Source organism: Chenopodium quinoa, unplaced genomic scaffold (genome assembly GCF_001683475.1).
Source record: "Chenopodium quinoa cultivar QQ74 unplaced genomic scaffold, ASM168347v1, whole genome shotgun sequence".
NCBI lineage: Eukaryota > Viridiplantae > Streptophyta > Magnoliopsida > Caryophyllales > Amaranthaceae > Chenopodium > Chenopodium quinoa.
This window is the reverse complement of record NW_018744949.1, coordinates 915,895-922,640: the sequence shown is the minus strand read 5'-3', so window position 1 is coordinate 922,640 and position 6,746 is coordinate 915,895.

Sequence of the window (6,746 nt, the reverse complement as noted above, 5' to 3'; positions counted from 1 at the left end):
GACATTTTATCAAACCGAAAGTAGCTTAGAACTATTAGCAATTGGATTGCTTACCTTAAGATATTTAATGATTAAGACAAGCCAAAGCATGCTTAACCATTTCTTGATCTTTGGGATCTCAGAATCATTTTATTCTCGCCTTAAAGGGACAAATTATTCAATGCGTGGATAAAATGCTCAATAAGATTGAAATTATGCATGAACGCTTTTAAATTTTAACTTATTGGTTTATGAATGGTTTTTCATTTCAAATTCTTTCAATTGTAGAACAATGTCTGCAAGTAACTCAAACAACAACCACGTGTGCCCGGAACTCCCCAAAAAGTTAGCACTTTGCCTCACCTTGGTCAACTTTAAGGAGAGGGAGGAGGAACTCAGGAAAATTCTCCAGAATTGTTCCTTAGAGTATACTCTCGATACTCCCATTCCAAGCTTCTTCGCCAAGGGGATCATGAACGATGAGGCTCATGAAGAATGGTCTTCCAATTGCAAAAGGGTCTCACGACTCATGGTAAATTCCATCCCGGAAGATTGGAAGGAAAGCCTTTCCTCCTACCTTCCGTACATGTTCCTCAAAGCACTTGAGGACGTTGTCAACGTAAGAGTCACCAAGAGTGACAATGGCAACTTTTATGGACTCGTGTTTGACTTGACTAGGTCACTCTCAAACATGAAGATAAAGGCACCAAACGTGGGATGTCCTTCTAAGGAAAGGCGTCGGCTTTAGACCAAGGTCTACAATGCCAAATTGAGACCCGGCATGCCCCTCCGACCTCATGTGCTTGGAATGACTGGGCTCTTCAAACACATGCAGCTTCTCGGAATCTCATTGGAAGATGAGATGGCAGGGCATATCTTGCTTGCTTCGCTCCACTCGGGCTATGATGCACTTAGAGTGCATATAGCTGTAGGAAAGGAGACACGCTCCATAATGGAGGTGGTGCAACTACTCAGCCGAGCCACCGCATGTGGAATGACCGAGAGGCCCTTAAGAGCAAGGAGAAGGGAGTTCAAGAAGGTCAAGGAAAAGATGCGTTGCTTCTATTGTGGTGGGCAAGGCCACTACAAAAGAGAACGCAAGCTCTTTAGGGAAGAGGAGGAGAGGAATGGAGCATCTGCCTCAGGTATCTTCCTTAAACACTTGTGAATTAAGCTTATCATAGGTATTAGATACCAAGTATGACTCACTTTATGTTGCCTTTTCAGGAACCAAGTGAGAAGCTTATCAAGTGTTGGTGCAAGGACAAGTAGACGACAAAGATGGCTTTTCGGTCGTTCTTGCATACACTATTTTGTGTATGACATGTAATCAAACTAATCCTAGTTTTCATCATGCTTTTGAACATACTATAATCTATGGTGTTGGACACCTAGTTTTTTTGAATGTAAGACTTTGACAATAGTTGTTTCAAAATTGTCTTGGAAATATATGTTCAATGAAATTGCATGTTTTTACATATGATTAGACAAAAGTTGATACCGCTAACTAAGACATCTAAGAATTCAAATTTGTTAACAAATATTTGTAGATATGGCTATATCTACTTAATTTCGAATAAATCTGAATCTTTTGAGAAATTCAAAGAATTTCATAAAGAAGTTGAGAATCAACTTGGAGAGAAAATTAAAGCACTTTGATCGACTTGAGATGGCGAATATGTGAGCCATGAATTTGACGATCACTTAAAAGAAAATGGTATTCTTTCAGAGTTGTCACCTCCCGAAACTCCTCAATGGAACGGAGGAATCGAACCTTGTTATTCATGGTTCGATCAATGATGGGTCTTAGTGAACTTCCTATCTCTTTCTAGGGACATGCACTACAAACCGCGACACTAACACTGAACCAAACTCCGTCACACGCTGTTGAAAAGACTCCATATGAATTATGGACTAAGAAACCTCCTAGGTTGTCTTTTCTCAAGATTTGGGGATGCGAAGCATATGTCAAACGATTAACTTCGGATAAACTTCACCCCAAATCGGATAAGTGTTTCTTTATGGGATACCCTAAAGAAACCAAAGGGTATTACTTCTACAATAAATCCGAGAACAAAGTGTTTGTTGCTCGTGATGGTGTCTTTTTGGAGAAGGAACACCTTTCCAAAATGACAAGTGGGACGAAAATCTAACTCGACGAAGTTCGAGAGGACGAGCAACAATGTCAACCTGATAAAACTGACAATCTAAGTGCTTTGGAAGCAGCAGAGAAGATTGGTCAGAATCAAACAGACAATGTAAATGCTCAACCTATTACCCTTCGTAGGTTGCAACGGCAAAGATCTCAACAAGGCAGATACCTTGGTATTGTCTTAACCGATGATCAAGACATCCTAGTAATGGATGGTGATGAGCCAGCGACATACAAGCAAGCTATGACGATCCTCAACTCTGCTAAATGGCAAGAAGCCATGAAATCCGAGATGGACTCCATGTCTGAAAATCAAGTCTGAGACTTGGTGAATTTGCCCGAGGGTTACACACCCATTGGTTGCAAAAGGATCTTTTAATTGAAGACATACAAGGATGGAAATGTATCGATATACAAGGCTAGACTGGTGGCAAAAGGTTATAGACAAATCCACGGGATTGACTATGATGAAACCTTTTCACCGGTTGCAATGCTAAAGTCTGTCCGGATTATTCTAGCGATTGCTGCATGTTACGATTACGAAATATGGAAAATGGATGTCAAAACCGCCTTCCTAAATGGGATTTTGGAAGAAACTGTGTACATGACACAGCCAGAAGGTTTTTTTGATCCGAGCAACGCTGGAAAGGTTTGCAAGCTTAAGAAGTCCATTTATGGACTAAAGCAAGCCAGCAGGAGTTGGAATCTGCGATTTGATCAAGCCATCAGCAAGTTTGGTTTTATCAAGAATCCAGATGAATCTTGTGTATACAAGAAGGTCAGTGGGAGTGACATCGCATTCCTAGTCCTATATGTTGATGACATACTGCTCATTGGAAACAGCACAAAATTACTGGAGTCCGTAAAGTACTGGTTGGGAAAGTGCTTTTAAATGAAGGACTTAGGAGAGGCACAGTACATATTGGGCATCAAGATCTATAGGGATAGATCTAAGAGGATGATTGGATTGAGCCAGAGTACTTACATTGATAAAGTACTGGCACGATTCAACATGGAGAATGCCAAGAGAGGGCATCTATCCATGTCCCATGGCGTAACTCTCAACAAGAAACAGTGTCCACATACACCCGTTGAGTGAGAGAGAATGGATCAGATTCCATATGCTTCGCTAATTGGGTCAATCATGTATGCCATGATATGTACCAGGCCAGATGTATCGTATGCCTTGAGTGCTACGAGCCGATACCAATCAAACCCAGGAGAGGTGCATTAGACTGTAGCCAAGAATATCCTGAAGTACCTGAAAAGGAACAAGGATAAATTCCTGGTTTATGGTGGCCATAAAGACCTGGTTGTTGAAGGTTACACCGACGCTAGCTTCCAGACTAAAAGAGACGACTTCAAGTCACAGTCAGGATACATATTCTGTCTGAATGGAGAAGCGTTTAGCTGGAAGAGTGCCAAGCAGAGCACCACTGCAAATTCTACAACTGAAGTCGAATACTTTGCTGCTTCAGAAGCCGCTAAGGAGGCTGTTTGGATTCGCAAGTTCATCAGTGAACTTGGTGTTGTACCCTCCATCAAGGGTTCGATAGATATCTACTGTGACAACAATGGAGCTATCGCTCAGGCTAGAGAGCCAAGAGGGCACCAGAAGGTCAAACATGTCCAAAGGCGATTTCACATGATAAGGGAATGGAAATCCGAAGGTGAAATCAGAATTTGCAAGATCGGCACGGATGATAATGTGGCCGATCCTTTGACTAAACCTTTGCCTCAAGTGAAACACAACAAGCACATTGAGCCAATGGGAATCAAGCACATCAGAGACTGGCTTCGAAATTCCCTGTACATGTATTTTAATTAAACTAGATGTTTTAATGTAAGACACTGTATTGAAACCATTCATTAATGGAGTAATTAATTTTGTGCAAAATTATCATTCACTCCATTGCTATTTAATTCTGGTTTAGAATTAAATAATGAGTCTATTCGATTTATGGAAATATTCAAAACAGGGTATCAAGACCATGTCTTGGATAAAGAAACACCTGTTAAGTGAACATTGAATATTTAAATCGAAGATTATCCCTAATCGAGGTCATTTAACTGATGGACGATTGATGACCACCAGAGATTAGTGTGTAGTATATTTTACAGCACCGTTTCTTATGCTGCAAGGACATGATGGTCATAAATCATTTGCACAGGTGCCAGTTCAGAACTGCACTGGATTGAACTATGAGAGTACTTTAAGAGATTCAAAATTGTCATAAGTACATTTCTCATTATAGCTATCGGAACTCGTTTCCTCGACCATGAGTATTGTGATGGTTTGATGTTTGAGTACTAGTCTCTTTGATGTTGCCTAACGTCTGCCGTAACTAGGGATCATAACGGGAGCACTCAGGAGATTAGGTCCTCTTAGTAAGAGAAACTTACAATGCAAGACTGGGAATGTCCCCCTATTAACAATAGGGAACATGTCTTTGTTGTTTACAAGGCCGCTCGAAGAACAAGACTGTAAAAATGCATGGCCGTGCTCAGATGGATTTTAGAAATAATCTGCTAATTGACAGTCGAACTCGGAGATCGAGAAACACTTTTGAACGTAATAAGGATGACGATGAATCTTACTTTATAGTTCACGAAGAGACATTAAGTGACATAGGAAATGAGCTATACACTGTATGCACACTTGTCCGGAAGGACAAGTGGGAGATTGAAAGGAATGGTGTCCTTCAAACAAGTGTATTATTCAGATAGAGGGTTCAGAATTATTACAGAGCTAATTCTTCAGTAAGGTCAAGTGATCGGAATGCCTAGGTGGAGGCCGCTTCCGATCAGTAATATTAAGGTATAATTAATATTACAGCTTAATCTTAACTGAACCCTTTGGGTCAAACCCAATCGAACAACCGATCCGAAACGACGAATTAATCCAAAGGATTTAATGAGTCGTCGGAGTTTTAAGAATACAAACGTCGGATATCGAGCCTAGGGCGTCGAGACCGAGCGTCGCGAAATCATAATCGACAAATATGAGCGTAGCCGTAGCATCACACTGGCCTAGCCATGTGGACTGCTAGGCTAGGCTAGCTCAACGCGAGCCTAGACGCACCATGCGTGCTAGGGGCACTAGGTAGCCCATCGCAGCACCATGTGCATGTGTGCATGCCTTCGCATGGCACAGTAGCACCGCAACATGTGTGCATGGGTGCCTAGGCACCATCGAAGGCCACGCACCAAGCACAGCATCCTTGCGTTTGTGCGTGTGCGTAGGCACTATCGCAGGCCACGCACCAAGAACATCATCCTTGCGTATGTGCGTGTGCGTAGGCGCCCTCGCAGGCCACGCACCAAGCACATCACACTTGTCCGTGTGCGTGTGTGTGTGCCTAGCACCATCGCCAAGCACGCATGCTGGGCCAATGCATGCATGGGTGTGCTATGCGTGCCTGTGCACATTGGCTGGGCGTGCGAGTTCCTGGGAGTGCTAGTGCGTGCCAGGGGCCAGCACCAGCGCCTAGCTAGCAAGCAGCAGCAGCGTTGGGCGTGCTGTGCGTGCTGGCAAGGGGCTAGCTGGCGTGCTAGCTGGCGAGCAGCACAGCTGCCTTGCACATGAGCCGTTTTGGATGAGGGGCCATTGCTTGGAGAAATGGCTTGGGGATCAAGGCAATGGTCCCCTCCAAGCCTTTGGTCCTCACTTGGCTCTCTCTATTATTGTGGCATGTGTCGATTTGTGATTGAATTGATTAATCATTTAATTTTGGAATTAAATAATTATCATTTCACCAACTCTCCCACATTAGTGGGAGATTGGAAATCAATGGTCCATTTCCCTATAAATACCAAGGCATAGGTATGTGGGATATGACACACTTGAGTTGAAAAGTAAAGGAAACTCCATTGTTGAGCATACCTTGAAATTCGTAAAACTCTAGTTTATTTTGTCCGGGCCTTGACTAACCTTCGAGGCTTAGGACGATCTGGTCGGGTTCGAGGGTACGACCCCGTCGAAGACCTCGCACTATCGAGGTTCAAGTAAGAGCTCATAGTTAAGCGAAGCACGCGTCAAAGGTATAATCTTTTATCCTTTCTTATGCTTTAAATTATGTTTTGCTTGTTAATTGCATTTATTATGGGGGCGGGTCTTGGCAGGTTTCATTCCACGTAGTGTGGGTCACTACGAAACCCAACAAAATTATGTGGTCACTAATTATTCAAGAATTAAATTGGTATGTTTGATTGCTTAAATGATTTTTTATGATTGATTGGGTTAAGGTTTAAGAGTCGTCACCAAGTCTAAAAATGTGTAAACAACGTAAAGTGAAAGAGATTATGCACCAAAATTCTTGGAACATATATACCTCGAGTATGGACATATGGGGGGTTATGGGGTTTTATATTTAACCATGACTTCTACTGAGAGTACAGGACGATGTATTTTCCTTTTATTTATTTTATGCGCAGGACATCCGGTCACTTCATGTGGCATTTGTCCACCCGGTTTGCTCCCGATGTAGTTTACCTCAATTTAATTGGGGCAGGGATTTTATGGGAAACTTGTTCGATCCGTAATCATATTAAATAAGTAATCTATTTATCTATTTCTTTGTTGGTTGTGTTGTGTGCTTGAAAACAGGTGCAACAA